Source organism: Haliotis rufescens, unplaced genomic scaffold, assembly GCF_023055435.1.
Source record: "Haliotis rufescens isolate VD_foot unplaced genomic scaffold, xgHalRufe1.0.p SCAF_2, whole genome shotgun sequence".
Classification (NCBI taxonomy): domain Eukaryota; kingdom Metazoa; phylum Mollusca; class Gastropoda; order Lepetellida; family Haliotidae; genus Haliotis; species Haliotis rufescens.
The window spans coordinates 32,894,980-32,913,364 of NW_025963890.1; positions in this window are offsets into that span (position 1 = coordinate 32,894,980).

Below are 18,385 nucleotides of genomic sequence, written 5' to 3' on the forward strand. Positions count from 1 at the left end.
CTACACAAAACTTGGCACACTTACCAATCAGGCTCAGTAGTAGTGCCTTTTGCTATTTAGAGATTTTTAGAATTTTTTATTTTTGTCGTTTCCGTGGAAATATGATGGATGAACTTAGGAAATTTGAGGAGAGTGCTCTTGTCCGGAGCATATTACCTAAACCGTACAACATAGCTTCCCAAAACGTTTGTACACTTAACAATCAGGCTCAGTAGAAGTGTCTTTTGCTATTTGGAGGTTTTGTAGAATTTTATATTTTTGTCGTTTCCGTGGAAATATGATGGATGAACTTAGGAAATTTGAGGGGAGTGCTCTTGTCCGGAGCATATTACCTAAACGGTACAACATAGCTTCCCAAAACGTTTGTACACTTAACAATCAGGCTCAGTAGAAGTGTCTTTTGCTATTTGGAGATTTTTAGAATTTTATATTTTAGTCGTTTCCATGGAAATATTATGAACTCGGGAAATTTGAGGCTACTGCTCTTGTCCCGAGCATATTTTCTAAACCGTACAACATAGCTTCGCAAAACCTTCTTTTTTTTATAAATTTTTATCCAGTCATATTCACAGGATACATATGCACTCGGAAAGCAATACAGCTTTATGAATACAGGTACTTCTCAAAAGGATATGGTACAGAGGAGGCCTAAGGCATAATCCACATCATGGTACAGATGAAGGCAGAGGTACCAAAGAGGAGCTCGTTGTCAGTTATAAGGATTTTTCTATACAAGATATGAGTCAAGTAAATACAGAAATCGGACCAGAAATTCTTAACAACATGACATTCGATATAAACATGAAAAACATTTTCTTTGTGAGTATGACACATAGGACACTCATCGTTATCAATAAGTTTCATTCTTAATAACTCACGTTTAGTAAATATTACTTTATGAATAAATCTAAACTGGAAATCCCTGAGTTATGTGTCCCTTAACCCATGGCAATATACACTGAATATTTGATTCCATGGAAAAGAACATCCCAGCTGATTTTCCCATTTCAAACAAGATTTAGGGAGAGGGAGGCAATTCCCTATCAGTTTATTATAAAACACTTTTGTTCCTTTAATAGAACGTGTAAGATCATAAATCCAAGGAGATACTGTGAGATTAGAAGAGGAATGTAGATTTTTATCAATATTTTTGTCTCCAACTTCTTGGAATATTAAAAAACATACGGTTATAGTCGAGAAAAGTTCCTTTAAGATCATAAAGTTGTTGTAAACGTGGGAAAGGGATCCACCCGTTTTCATCATACAAGTCTTTTATCGTAACTATACCTCTTTTAAACCAGTCAATAAAAAAGGTATACTGGTTCTCTAAAATAATGGTTTAACCATATGGGTTGGGAAGCAATTTCTGCTTTTTCTAAGTCTTCAAAGTCATATGAATGCATAAAGTCACTCCAGGCTATAAGGGTATCTTTCCAGAAAGGATTTACAATTTCCCAATTCTTGTGCAAACTGGCACTGTTACGACGTAAATTGTAATAAAAAGGTAAATTGTAATACTTGCAGCAAATTGTAATAATTTTGACGTAAATTGTAATAACGTAAATTGTAATAATATTTGACGTAAATTGTAATACGCAAATTGTAATAAAAATTGACGTAAATTGTAATAATCTCTACTTGCGGTAAAATGTAATAACTTTTTACGTAAATTGTAATAACCTTATAAGTTTAGTGAGGTCGTTATCGTACATTGTTGTATAATGATATGTATATATAAACGCATTGGAATTTCATTTCTATGGTTCTCCAGAAGAGGATTGATTACTAGAATGAACTTAGTTTTCTTATTTATTTGTGTTTTGTACTTAATTTTAATATATCCTAATGACGATTTTCATCATAATTGTTCATTTTTAACCTAATTGAATCATATTTCAACTGGTAAAGTAGGTAGTAATATACACAATGGAATAATTATAACGTAACAAACTTACACAAATATATTGATGTGTAAATGTGGAAAGTCTGACTTTTAATGAGCTTTGTCAGTTGAGCTTGCGTTTTACATGTACAATTCGAGAAATACTGTGTATGATGACAAACGTACAAAACTGTTAAGTTAGGGATGGTTGGTATAGGCTTTATCGTACAATCGTCATTAAAGGGTGGTGTCAACATCGATAAATTTACATGACTGAAAGATCCATCCTCGGGTTCAAAATGATGGGTTACACAACCGTATATTCGACAAATAACTTAATTGTGACATATTGTTCACTACTCTTAAAAGGCTATTCAAGATGTTTTTTCCATGACTTGCTTCAACAGTATGTTGACCAGTTCGACACGACTGAACGAGTGATGACGAAGGGTACAAACACAGGCTGGTCAACCAGTGTGTCGATTTGCAGTGGAAATGCTATATGAGTTGATAAGGAGTACATGATCCTTTTCTTGAAACAAACGAGGGAATTTAATCATATTTATACAATTCATTTAATTTTGATGAAGAATTCAAATACAACAAATGAGTTGACAGATCACGTGCATACACAAATAACATCCGGTATCTTCGGATAACTTTTGTACAGTTTCAAAGAGTATACGAATTATCATAAATTTCTTGCAATCAATTGCTGAAATATATCTGCTTGTATCCAAATAGAAAGGAATTGAAAATTTATAATGAAAATATGTTTGTCACTAAAGTAAATTTTCTCTTTGACCTTGAAACGTACTTGAAGATCATTAATCTCGACAATCGTTGATGGATTGCGCCAAGAAACCTTGATACGAATATATACGTACAATAATCCCCTGAAAACATAACCTCCTCTGAACGATTAAGAGGTTTAAAGTAATTTGGGCTAACATCAAGCACTGTAATAACATACTCTCGTAAAATTCCAATGAAATGACTGGTGACTTACCAAAAAGTCAAATTATATTTTGCTCCGATTTTTTAACCTAGTTCTAATTGCCTACCCTTATCACTTTTTTCTCACATAGAGCTCACAGCTCATTACATACACACCTACATGCGCGCACATACATACATACATACATACATACATACATAAACACACACATACATACATACATACATACATTCATGCATAAACACACACACACATACATACCTGTGTGTGTGTGTGTGTGTGTGTGTGTGTGTGTGTGTGTGCTGATGAGGGCAGAGTATCGGAGATAAATATAATTTGGTTTCTTAGTTAGTCACTATTCCTTTCATTGGAATGTTAAGAAGGTATGCTATAATTTCAATATTTTATTACAGTGCTTGATGTTAGCTGGAAATATTTTAATCCTCTTAAACCTCCAGAGAAGATTATCCTCTGAGGTAATTTTGGTCCGTATATATGTCACAAATTAGTGATAACTTATGAAAAACGTAATTATCTGTTTCGAAAATTATGTACCGCATTACACGTGAGGTACCAAATTTGGTATAAAGGTTGCTTGGCGCAATCCACCAACGATTGCCGAGTTTAATGATCTTAGAATACTCTTCGTATAAGGTCAAAGAGAATATTTACGTTAGTGACAAAAACCTTTTCATTATAGATTTTCCATCCTTTCAATTTTGATCAAAACAGATATATTTCAGCAATGATTGATTGCAACAAATTTATCATACATTCTGATGCTCTTTGAAACTCAACAAGACATGCCCGAAGATACCGGATATTATTTGTGTATGCTTTGAATTATGATTTTGTGCCGTTATCATGATGGATTCTGTTTTTGTTGTTGGGGCAAGCAGTTAATATCCCAGCAAAAGTTGTCAGTAAGTTGTTGTTAGTTCTTCATGACATATGAAAGGAATCCAGACAGTTACTTTTATTCATTTATTTCATTAAATATACTTCTTCCTATGAAAGGAAATACTTTGTTATTTTAATGATCCATATGTTAATCATACATTGCTACAAATATTGCATAAGTTAACATGGTTTGCATTTATTTATTATTATTTATTTATCTGTGAGAAGTTCACAGAGATCGAGAATACACAATATCTAATAGTAAATGCAATGTAGGTCAAGAATATCCACGCCCCTCTTTTGATATTAATAAAAGCATTGTATATAATGTTATGTATTAGGTATTCTCCTTTCCCATGCATGTAAAATCTATGCTGCCTTTGCTGACGACTGGTTTTTTTCCTTTTACATTGCAAGGGAGATCTGTCACTCATCTGTTGTATTTGAATTCTTCGTCAAAATATAATGTATAAATACGATTGAATTGTCTCGTTTGTTTCAAGGAAACGGCCATGTGCTCCTTATCAAATTAAGTAAACCTCCAATGCAAATCGACATAATTTCAGGGTCCGGTTGCACAGAGCTCTCTTCGGTAACTCGTAACTCAATGTTATTGCAATGGACTCCTAGCTAAGCTACTATTGGATGATAAATCAATTAACCTATTTGTCGAATAGACGTACCTAATGTAATCCATCATTTTTAACCCGAGGATTGATCTTTCGGTCATAAATTTCGATGGGTACAGTTGCTAGAGTATCATTCTAACAATACAGACATGACACAAGCTGCACGTAAAATAATTGATAAAGGTAGTCCTTGCGGGTTCACATACCCACATGTACATCGCCCAGGACATTGTCATTATTTGCTTTACATCCTCCGAGCAACGTTAAAAGAATTGAAAGTTGAATAATAATAAATTGATATTATGTATATGAACATGTATAAATCAGCTTGCACACAGACTACTGCAGAATGACATGTCATCCATTTGCTAGTTTAGTTTAGTTGAAACATATTTTATTCACAGAACAAAATGAGAACTGTATTGGGGACAAGTTCTTGCAACTTAGTAAACCCCTCTCCGCATAAAATATGAACAAATATACAGTTGTAAAATAAATAGATTTGCTTCAGTCAGTAAAAGTCAGACTTTCCACATTTACACATCAATATATTTGTGTAAGTTTGTTACGTTATAATTATTCCATTGTGTATATTACTACCTACTTTACCAATTGAAATATGATTCCATTAGGTTAAATATGAACAATTATGATGAAAATCGTCAATAGGATATATTACAAATAAGTACAAAACACACAGAGTATTTCTCAAATAAATAAGAAAACTAAGTACATTCTAGTAATTAATCCTCTTCTGGAGAACCATAGAAATGAAATTCCAATGCGTTTATATATACATATCATTATACAACAATGTACGATAACGACCTCACTAAACTTATAAGGTTATTACAATTTACGTAAAAAGTTATTACATTTTACCGCAGGTTGAGTTTATTGCAATTTACGTAAATTTTTATTACAATTTGCGTATTACAATTTACGTCAAATTTTATTACAATTTACGTTGTTATTACAATTTACGTCAAAATTATTACAATTTGCTGCAAGTATTACAATTTACCTTTTTATTACAATTTACGTCGTAACAGGCACCTAAAGTGTAGATATGAGCCAGCTGAAAACTAGCAAGGTCATAATTAATTTTTTTTTCGCAATATCTTTTTAAACATGAAATTTTTAAAGATGATATAAATTTGGGTAAATCAGTCATTTTCAATCCACCTTGACTGTAATTCCTTTTCAAATAATCCCTCTTAATCTTATCTTTTTTGCCACTCCAAATAAAGTTAAAAAGAATTCTATTCAATTGATCAATAAAAGCTTTTGATGGATTTGGGAGAGCGGAAAAAATATGTACAAGGGAAGAGAGAATTAAAGTCTTAACAACTGTTATTTTACCCATCAAAGTCAAATTACGTTTTTTCCATTTGCTTATAATACCATAGATATTATCAAGGCGTTTTTTAGTGTTGATTACCCAAAGGTCTTTTAAGTCAACATTTAAACATATGCCCAAAACTTCAAAGTTGCCATCATGCCAATCTAGCTTTAAGTTAGGACAAAATCGGACTTTACTACCAGCCATACTGCCTATCCATATTGCTTTGGTTTTTTCAAAGTTCATTTTTAATCCTGAGATTTTGTAAAAAGTTTCAAGTGTATCCATGGCTGATTTTAATGATTTTTTCCGAGCCATCTAAAAAAAGTTGGGTGTCGTCAGCATATTGGCCCAATGTGTGTTCAATATCGTGTGGAAGTATACCTTTTATATCTTCATTATTACGAATCATGATACCGAGAATTTTAGCTACGAAAAGAAACAAATAGGGGGAAATTGGGTCACCCTGTCTACAACCTCTTTCATTCATGAAAATTTTAGAAAGGTAGCCATTTTGGACAATACAAGAAGAGGCATTAGATATGAGTATATGTATCCATTTAATGATATTTGGCCCAAAGCCAAATTTTTCAAGAACGAGGAAAATAAAATCTTTATTCACGGTGTCGAACGCTTTCTCAAAATCAATGAGTATCAACGTACCTTTTTTGTCAAGTCTCTTAGTTTCAAATATGATATCGTAAAGTAATCTAGTATTTTCACTTAAACATCTCCCAGGGATAAATCCTGATTGATTACAATGAATTAATTTGTTTAAAGATTGCTTGATTCTATTAGTAATACAAGAGCTTAAAATCTTATATACAGCATTTAATAAAGTAATGGGACGCCAATTTTTTAATCTTTTTCTATCTTTATTTGCTTTTGGAATGCAAGTAATCACGCCCCAGTTCATAGTAGAAGTCAAAGAGTTAGAGTGGTAAGCGTGATTAAAGTATCTCCATATCCAGACTCTTAAATCTTTCCAGAAAAATAAAAAGAAGTCAATTGGGAAGCCATCAAGACCTGGGCTCTTATTATTTTTCATTGCAAGTGTAGCTTTACCAATTTCGCTTAGGGATAACGGCTGTTTAAAGGCCTGTTGCATATCATTCTCTAGTTTTGGAATTGGAATATTGTTTAACATCAGGCTTGGGTCAGTATGTACTGAACTATTTTTTTGGTACAAGATTCTATAAAATGATTCTTGTTCTTTAATGATGAGAGTTGTATCATTCAGTTCCTCACCTTCACTATTAATCAAAGAGGAGATGATATTATTTGTAAAAAATCTATTTTCAAGACGACAAAAATATTTAGTTGGTTTCTCTCCCTCCTCATACCATTGTAATCTCTTATTAAAAGCATTTATCTTGCTTTCTTCTTCTTTAATTTTTTCATAATCCTTTTTTGATTCAGATAATTTACTTAAAGCTTCTTCAGAAATATTTTGAAAATCCTCTCTAATTTTATTTTCATATTGGTTTATTTCTTTTTCTAAATCGCCCAATTTCTTTCCTCTTTTCTTTTTCAAATATGAGGAAAAAGAAATTGTTTTACCTCGCAAATTCATTAAAAAGGTTTCCAAGAATGGGAATCAGGTATATTCAGTTTTAAATCCAATTCATCAAAAGGAGCAGAATGGTCTGATCTATAAGATGGATGCACATATTGTTGTTTTGTTTCATCTAAAACAGTCGTAACCATATCCACATATTGTTTATTTCTTAAAAGGGAAGTGTTAAATTTAAAATATCCACGGCCCCTATTATTTATCAGAGAATCATTTAGGCATAAAGAAATAGCCGAATGGTCAGATTTATAACCTGGGAGAATGTCAGCAGCAGAGGATAGGTTTAAAATATCTTCACTAACCAGAAAAAAGTCTAGCCTAGCTTGCTGTCTGGGTTTATGTTTCCACCATGTGAATTTTCTAACAGCTGCATTCTGTTCACGCCAAACATCATATAGGTTAAACTGAGATAAATAGTCTAGAACCGTTTTTCTAGCATTTGGGTTGTTAATATTTTTATAGTTTTCCAGATCTAGAGATTGATCAAGAATGAGGTTCCAATCCCCACAAATTATAATCGCTTCATTATCAAGTCCATCAATGGCATTAAAGATATCATGATAAAATTTTGGGAGATCAGAATTAGGCCCATATATAGTAGCTAAATCAATCTTATTCCTTTAATGGTTATATCAGCAATTATAAAATTTCCACCATCATCTATCATAACCTTATGAATAGACATTTCGATGGAATTAAAGAGAATAGCCACCCCGCGGGCATTAGACTTGAAGGGAGCGAAAATACACTCAAGGCCCCAGTCATTCCTAAAAATGTTCACTTGATTTTTATCTATATGAATATCTTGAAGGCAGATGACATCAAAATTTCGTTTGCGCCAAATATTAAAAACCTCTTTTCTTTTTAGCTTATCAGCTAAGCCTCTGCAGTTTGCAGATAGCAAGGATAGTTTAGATTGTATAGACATTGCATATTGGAGTTTTGTTTTGACAACAGAATATACCAGGGATACATATCTTGTCTGTGTAATGACTGATTTCTTTGGTTTTATATGAAAATAAAAGAAAAGGAAAGAATAAAAACAAAGAAAGACCGATGTTTGCGGCTCAAGGATTTTGGAAATTCCTATATTTCGCCGCATAGTTTGGTAACAAGGCCATAATATTATTGATTTATATCAGTAAGTAAACATATAAGGTCATATAAGCATTCATGTAAATAGCATCTCAATTGCCGACATACAAAGAAAACTAAAGTAACTTACACTCATATGGGTTAATCCATGAATAATCCAGCTGATAAACACAGGCGTAATAGAAGATAATACACAAACACTAGGAGGTATTTTCACACTAGTGTGCGCACAGCGTTTTGAACACAATAGCAAACATTTAGATGATGTCCACATAGATCCTGTGAGGAAAAGGAAGCGTCATAAAATCCTCAAGTGTTTTTCCAAATATCCAATCAGGGTATAGAAACCCACATAGATCCTATGAGGAAAAAAGGAAGCATCATAACATCCTCAAGTGTCCTATGAGGAGAAAAAGGAAGCGTCATAGAATATTCAAGTGTTTTAGGTATATCCAATCAGGAAATGGAGACCAAAATCAAAAAGTTAGTACTAGACTATTTGGATATTGATGAATAAACAAAACTTGGTACACTTAACAATCAGGCTCAGTAGAAGTGCCTTTCGCTATTTAGAGATTTTTAGAATTTTATATTTTTGTCGTTTCCATGGAAATATGATGAACTTAGGAAATTTGAGGGTAGTGCTCTTGTCCGGACCATATCTCCCGAACCATACAACTTAGGTGTAAAACTTTTGAGAAGCTATCAAGCAGGTTATGTAGTGGTGCCTTTGCTCTTAATTGATTTTTTCTTTTTTCAATTTAAATTGAAAATTGATGAACTTAGGGTAATGTCCTCGTCTGGAGTATATCTTCTAAACCATGCGACAGAGATTCACCAAACTTTATGCACATATCAATCATGTTCACTAGTGGTGCAGTTTGTTATATTTTAATCTTTTTAATTTGTAGCCCCTGACATACAATTCTAAGGTGTACTATTTACCGATATCATATACTATATATGATGTGAGCTACATAACCTAGTACATTCTCTTTATGCCTTTGTGTCATGAGGCTACTACAGAGCTATTCATATGCGAAACTGCGAAGTTATTGTTATTACAATTTCATGAGATCATCAGAAAGTGAGCTACATGAACCAATATTTAATAACCTTCATTATATTTCTGGTTTTGGCAGCAAGGAAAAAGATTTCCTTGCCAATCTAAATACATTTAGATTTTTTACACGTCGGGGGGATATGTCATCTTCGGATGACTCTTGTTTCTTATCTTAGTATTGTTTGGTCGTAATGTTACTATGTCGCATAGCGACACGAAATAGGTATGTCAGAACTTTGATTTTCTAATTACATTACGTAAAACCGGAATTAACATTGATATAATATGAAGCCATGCTTGATAGTGGCATCTCATGAATACGGTTGTTAAGCTCACCAGGACTGGATAAATTTGCAACATAGCCCCTTTGCAGTTTAATACGCTTGTTCCAACAGTGATTGACATCTTGAGCATCGATCTACGCAATTGAGATACGATGCATCAACCAAGTCAGCGAGCGTGACCGCCCCGAACCCGTTAATCGCTCCTTACGGCAAGCATTTGTTGCTGAAGACCTATTCTCTACCCAATCTTCACGGGTCCAGTTACATAGAATACAAGTTAGCACGTAAGTACTTCTAGCGCACATCATTGTTACAGTTTCTGGTTTTCGGAGCTTCATTGAAGAACATCCCGAGACGTGTTAGCCCGGTTATTGAGCGAGAAAACTGATTCCCTGATACGATAGCTTAAATGCATTCAATTGTGTGCACCAATTCGAGCAGGACCGAAATATTTTCCAAAAGTACACATTCGAGTCGGATGTTGCTGTTCCTCTAAGTTAGTTCACAATGGATACATGTGTCATAACAAGAACACTAGACCATTCCTGACGGCATATATGCTTTGTTTAGTATATTCGGAAGTCTTCATATGCATGCCCAGGTGAATCTACCGCCCAGATCAAGATATAACATACCATATGATTGTGTTCGCTGGCACGTGAAGTAGCCAATATCTGTTACAGAATAGAGGGCAACGGACACATTCACCTAAAGTCATTGTGTTCCAGTACTATGACATGCAAGGTAGTGGCTCTCTAAATCTCGCACTCCTTCAGAATAATGTGTTTTTTTCGCATGAGCTGTTTTGTGGTATAATTCATTGAGCGTCCATATTATCATCAAAACATGCACTTATAGAGTGATCATTTGCAATAATTTGAATAGAACTTATCGGATTTAACGTTGGTATTATGAAAAAAGCTTAATACTTGGTACAATTTGGTTGTACCACTTTTCTAGTTGATTTACATTACCGCCCTTACGTTTTGATAGATTTGCGTTTAGCATGAACAATATGCTTTCATTTTGTCTACTTGTCGGAAGTCCACTAACTATCAGAAATAGAAATAATCTCAATAAAGTGCATTTTACAAGTTCGTATCCAGTTTATGTGTAATCGGCTTGATTCGGGGTTAGCTAAAACATTTACTTAGAAATGACGAAGAAAGGTCGAATGATTTTGATCGTCTTTGAGACACTGCTCATGATGATTTGTTTGAAACAGCAACTCCAGACTCCCAACTTCTATCTGTAGAAAGACTCGGATTGTGCCGAATTGTATCCTGAGGAAAAACGAAGTTATACCTACTTATGACATCCTAAAGCTTGTGAGTAAACCAAATAATTCCCTCTATTCATTAATTGCCGTCATACTTTCCAAAGTACCTTTCAATAGACAAGCATTTATCTTGATAGCATATCACATTTTCAAAACTCTTAATCATTATTCAGTAACAAAGTTACAAAAGTAAACAATTCCTGACCTGATTTATATGATGCTGTGCTTGTTTTCTACTAAACACTGCGTACTGAGAAACTCCTCTCTGTCAGGTTGATTGAAAGTTTAAGGTGTTCGGGCAACTAGGCCCATTTACACCTTGCCCACAGTAATGGTTTGCTAAGTTCCTAGAAATGTCATAAAGTAGGGAAGCTGCCTTACGCTTTAATATAAACAAGAATTACATTCTGAACTTCATGGCGAACGATAATCTTAGTCCAGCCAATGAGAGGTCAAAATTGACAACTGTGAGAGACTCCGCCATTGCCTTACATATTTTGGGGTCCCTTGAAGATTCCGGGTTAGAAATTGTCTTCAACAACCCATGCTTGTCAGAGGCGATGGTCAGGCTCGCTGACTTGGTTGATGCATGTCATCGTATCCCAATTGCGTAAATCGATGCTCATGATGTCTGTTATTTACAGACCGTCGTCATATAGCTGGAATATTGCTGAGTGCGGCGTTAAACAACAAACAAACAAAACATATCTTTGGCAGTGCAGTAAATAATGAGCCGCATTGTCAAGCTGATCTGGGTATGATCAAATCAAATCAGCAGGTCCATATGTCGCCCCTAATGCGCATGGGTTGCTGCGTAGCAACAGGGATGTATCTGATGTGCTCACACAATGTCATCAATACATATTGAATGGTTTTTTAGTTTTGTTCCCCAAAATGAAAGCCTCATTTGAACCTCTCTCCAGCCTGGTACTGCCATGAATAGCAAAGGGGCACCAGTTCAGCACTTGCCTGGTGTGAAGTTCTGCTTCGGAAACGGCTCCTATCCCCATTTGAACCTAGCTCCAACTTGTTGCCATTTTTTTAAAATAGATAATTCCTGAATAGCAAAAGCCTCCAGTTCAATGCATGCCTGGTGTATATTCAAAGTTTTATGAAGACGTATTGAACAGTTTCTGACTTGTGCTCCCCAAACGAAACGTGAGTCCGTTTGTATATCCCCTGGTAAACTTCCTTTAGGCGGGGGATAAAAACCCCAGAAGTTACTTGACTAAATTAACTTGTTTGAACTTCCTTGTCTAGGGTGCCGCAAGTCGACGTGCAGAATTGCACACCTTAGTCGCACCTAGATCCCCGCTCGTGAGGTCAAATCTCAGATTCGCCGCGATGTTAGTGCACAACAAACAAACAAAAGTGATGTTAGTGCTCGTGGGCTTCACCTTAGAGCTTCACTATAACTCAGTATGTCAACGTTTATCTTGATGCACAGTTTCCAACGCCCCCATTACCTCGTGAGGAGATGACGTCCTTATCTCACACGTCGAATCGTGTTGCCACATACAGCGGGACCGCCCCCGTGGTCTAGTGGTAGAGCGTCCGCCCGGAGAGCGGAAGGTCCGGAGTTCGATCCCCGGCCGCGTCATACCAAAAGACGTTAAAAGATGGAACTTGTTGTTACCCTGTCTGGCGCTCGGCATAAAGGGGCTTAAACAAGGACTGGTCGGCTCGGAGTCAGTATACTGTGTCTGAGTGGATTATTCATGTTAAACTGCGGCATGGTATCTCAGTGAGCTAGCACTATAAATCGGCATCAGTCCGGTCTAGTACAAGCAGCCACACACACACACACACACACACGTGCATGAACGTCGCTATATAAGTGCAATAATCTTGGACGCGACGTTAAACCCCATTTCTCCTCACCACAGACAGCGAGCAGTGAGAGTGAGAGAATCATACGTAAAATGTTTGTAATTACTTTCTATTTTAAGGGCAGCCGGAAATAATGAAGCGATGATATTTCTTCACTGCGCGTATGTGATTTGAAGAGGAACCTATACATATACCTGCTTATTTAAAACTATTTCTTGTCGCCCTTACCAAAACAAGCAAAAAGTTTTAAAATTAACCAAAGCGTGAAAACGTGTCTGCCGTGTTCACCCTCAGTACCGTAGAAGATTTAGTCAGTATATATGAGTCCCATGTACGGCATATGATACGAGGGCTGGTCAAAACGTTCTAAGCCTAACAAACAAAAGAAACAATTGTGAAAGTGTTTTTAATTTTATTTTGGAAGCTTTTCAATTCCAGACAAGAAGAAGTTTTCTGAAGCCACCCTGAAAAACCCATTCACGGCAGCTTTGAGGTCATCGTTGTCGTCATAGCGCTTTCCACGAAGGTTCTTTCAGTTTAGGAAAAAGGTGGAAGTCACTTGGTACCAGGTCTGGTGAGTATGGAGGGTGAGGAAGCTCTTCGAACCCACATTGTCGCACAGCGGCCTTTGCAAGTCGAGAGCTGTGAGAAGAGGCATTGTCTTGACATAGTAGAACTCCAGCAGTCAGCATTCTTCGCTGCTTTTCTTTGATAGAATCTCTCAGGCGATGAAGCAAATCAGCTTAGTAGGCACCGGTAATTGTCTTTTGACTTTCTAAGTAATCAACAAGGATCACACCTTTTGCATCACAGAATACAGTGGCCATAACTTCCCAACCTGACCTTGAAGACTTGAATTATTTGTTGCCGGAGAAGTGGAATGGTGCCATTCTATGGATTGACGTTTTGACTCGGGATCATAGTGGTAGACCCATGTTTCATCACCCGTTACTAATCTCCTTTTGAATTTGACGAAATCCTCCTCAATAAGCTCTAGCTTTTCTCTGGAAATGTCAGTTCTCTTTTCCTTAAGATCAGAATTAAAAACAACAACTTTGACACCCAATGAGAAGATATTTTTTTCGTCTGTAAATGTTCACGAATAATAGTTCCACTGGATCCATGGCTAAGACTCGTATCCTCCTCAAGTTCAGCACTGGTAATACGTCTATCTAATAGTATAAGTTTTTTCTGTCTCCTTGATTGAATCTTCATTGATGGAAGTTGAGGGACGTCCAGACCTAGGGTCATCATCAAGGCTTGTTCTCCCAGCCTTAAACACAGCTGCCCAACATTTAACAGTGGAACACTAGTAGCTATTCCCCATACACCTGTGACATAATAACTTGTTTTACCAGCCCTCGTAGAATACCGAGACATGTAATATTTTCATTCAACAGCATGTACAGAATTTGTTACAAACATTGTATGATATAATACTGTACATTGATACAATCTGTGTAATATTATGATGTCATTTTCTTATATGCAACGGGATGTAAATATCTAGTAAGGTTTGCTTGCTAATACGCATGACGTTTGTGAACAATATTCATCTTCAATACTACATGTTTTACAGGCTAAAATTAACATTATCTGTCATCTCCCATATAAAATCTACACGATTTATATGTGACAAAGAAAACATTTTGGGCAAGACCAGTCTTGAAGTTGTATATTGTCAGTATATCTACACATGCCTTAACAGTAAAATTAAGACATACACTCTTCAAAACAAGTAAGGGAATATGACAACGTGGACAATGCATTCCTCAGTGCACCCAAGGGGTCATTCTTAATTTTGACACTTCAGTGAAAGGTCGTTAATCGCTGTCAGCCATAAGTAGTGTTAATCTTCACTCTCCTCGGTAACACAAACTCTCTACTCTTGCGACCCGTGAAGATCCGGGGGTAGAATAGGTCTTCAACAGCTCATGCTTGCCGTGAAAAGGCGACTATGCTTGTCGTAAGAGGCGACTAACGGGATCGGGTGGTCAGGCTCGCTGACTTAGTTAATGCATGTCGTCGTATCCCAATTGCGTGGATCGATGCTGATGATGTCGATCACTGAATTGTCTGGTCCAGACTCGATTATTTACAGACCGTCGTCATATAGCTGGTGTATTGCTGAGAGCGGGTAAACACAGTCCCGTGAAAGTCTTCAGTAACCCATGCTTGCCGTAAAAGGCGACTAACCGGATCGAGTGGTCAGCCTCGCTGACTTGGTGGATGCATGTCATCTTATCCCAATTGCATGGATAGATGATGTCAATATAATGATCGATTATTTACAGACCGTCTTCATATAGCCCGAGTTTTGCTTAGTGTGGAGTTAAACAGCAAACAAACAAAACATTTGTTTCATTTGACCACTTTCTAACTGGCATGGTTGGCTGAGTGGGTTAGATCGCTGACTTTGTGTGCTGGCGATCAGATGCCTCACTCTGGCAGTGTGTGTTCGAATCCTGGACGGGACTCAACCCCCAAAAGTACGAGAATCTGTACTTTACTAAGAAAGTGTTATCCCAAATATACTGAACCAAATTAAAAACTTCACAATCCTAAAATTTTAACATTTTTGACCAATTATCATTGTGGGCCCTTATTGTGTATTTAAAAGGTAATGGCCACGTATTGTCTTCAGATAACACCCGTTTTTGTGCAGGTGAATCGATCAAAATCATGTGCTCAGCACTATAGTGGCAAAAGTGGTTTTTCACGTGCAACTGGTCACGTGGCCATAATACCGCACGTGTTTTCAGTCATACTTGTTAGCAGTCATTAACAAAAAAAGAAAAACACAAGAAAACAAAAGTCTTTACGGCCATTTGTCATGCCACGCCTTTCAAATGTGCAACGTGAACGTGCCATCGGCATGTTGCACACGGGAAGGTCCATAGCTGAAGTCGCAAGGACGATGGGTTGTAGTCGACGGACTGTCTATGATTTACAGACGCGTCTACAGCAAACGGGTACCACCGCTGATCGCCCTCGGCCAGGTCGACCACGTGTGACGTCACATGCAGAGGATCGTCAGATTGTCTTACGTCACCTCCGTAACCGATTTTTTACGGCTACATCAACCAGAAATGAACTGTTTAGGGGTAGACTGAGTGCGCAAACTGTTCGAAACCGTCCGAGAACTGCTCACCTTAAAGCACGACGGCCATACTGCGGGCCGATTCTGACTCAATTACACAGACGTCAACGTCAATTGTGGGCACAGCGACACTTACGATGGACTCAGAGGAATTGGAATCAAGTCGTCTTCAGTGATGAATCCCGATTTAATCTTCGATTTGCTGATGGTAGGGCGAGGGTATGGAGGCGCCGTCATGAACCTTACGCCCAGTGTTGTGTACAGGAAGTTGACAGATTTCGAGGCGGAAGTGTCATGGTGTGGGATGCTTTCTGTGGCAATGCACGTTCAAGGCTTCTTGTCATCCGTGGCAACCTCAACGCTGCTGCTTACCGCGACCAGTCAACGGGAGTCAACGTCATGGACTGGCCGTCAAGGTCTCCGGACCTCAATCCCATCGAACACGTCTGGGATGCTCTTGGCAGAAGTCTGCACACTCTCCAGAACCAACCACAGAATTTGCAAGATCTTGGCACCATTTTGCAGCAACAATGGCGTCGTCTTCCCATTCATGTGTTCACAAGCATCACAAGGTCCACGCGGAGGCGTTGTGTGGCAGTTGTCAACGCACATGGTGGCCATACACGCTACTGAACTTCTGTGCCATCAGATTCTCGTGCTTGGCACTTATGATTTAAACTGTTGATGTTATTACCGAATACCGTAGGTGCTTGGAACAAATTATTGTTACCATCGTTAATTAAAATCCTTTTTTGGACATTAATGATTAAAAATTACCTTCTCTGATACATTTGTCCGTTGTATATCATATATGGGATCACTTTTAAAAATGTAAAGTTTTAAATTTGACTCAGTATATAACATTTGTTACATTTGACCACTTTCTAAATGGCATTGTGTAGTCAATCAGGCGATTGACATAATGAGCACCATTGGGAGTCAGCGAGTCAGCGAGACATAGTCGTCTCTCACGACAAGCATGGATTACTGTAGACCTATCCTACCCCGGATCTTTACGGGTCACGAACAATATTAGAAACAGTATATACTCTCCAAACATAGTAGGTGATATTCGAAAATAATTGATGATTACAGAAATACAGAGGTATCGAATGATGATAATGTATAGATAAGAAAGAGCTAGGGGTGGATGTTACGACAATAAACATCACATGTTGGCGGTGTATTGTAAGGCTGCAAACAACCAACAAAGATGACAGGGGGGGGGGGGGGGGCTGAAGTAACAGAAGACGCTCGAGATGACGTGATGGGTCATACGTCTACGATTGGTCAAACATTCGTTTATACGGCGTGGCATGGTCCGAATTAACCTCCAAATAACAATTGAGGAAATCTTGTACACTCCTCCTGCAGGGCCTAGTTCGACTAATGTAGCGGGTGGCCTTTGACGACAGCGTACTCGTCTCCAATCATGTCCCAGACGTGCTCTATAGGGTCAAAGTCAGAACTCATGGCTGGCCATTGCATTCCGGTGATGTTTTGCTGCTGGAGGTACTCAGTTACGGTACGTGCACGGTGGGCGCGAACGTTATCTTCTTGAAAGACGTGAACTAGCATGGCACGCTATGCTGTCTCGGTATAAGTCATGTTGCCTTACTATATGACGATCTATAGGATGCTTCGGATCCGGACACGTCATCGCTATCCAGAAAGTCTAAATTGAATCTGGACCCATCTGAAAACATTACACGAGACCATCGTCGATTCCCGCAGTTTCTACGCTCTAAAGACCATCTGATTGAATATGTGGTTTTGTTATAGTGGCACAACACGTGGTCGCCGAGCATGCAGACGATAATTGTTTGGTCCGTAACTTGGACTCCGGTTGCTTGGTGCCAGTGAACAGCCATATGATTGGCTGTTTGGGCTCGATATCTCAAAGCCTTGTTTCTGATTAATTGATCCTGGACTTTTGTTGTTGACCTAGGGTGTCCTGTGTGGTGCTGATCATTAACATTTTGCGTCTGCGGAATCACGTTCTAAAGTCAGCAAATCACAGACTGAGACATATTGGCTACCCCTTGCTGAGGTCTACCAGTTTGAAGCATGTCAATAGCATTAGGCTTCCATCACGAAGTATAGACGACGCATTCCGATCTGATCACAAGTACTGCTTTAAAGCAAGAGTAATGAGAAATGAGAAACCGATATTTACAGCTCAGCAATTTTACGACCTTTTACTGAAGTGTCAAAATAAAAAGTATCATTCTAGCGACTTGCAGGGAGGAGCTCCACGTGCAATGTGTCGGGTGTGTTAGGGCGTTAGCATGTTTTAGTTCCGACATCCTTCTATCCCCAGCAGTCATGTTTTAAAGCTGAGCATTTCTCCTGACAACCGATCGTAACATTTATATTTCATGACCCCGTTCTCTATTGGAGAGTATATTTCTTATACGTATGCTGGTTATATAAACACACTTTTGTTGTTT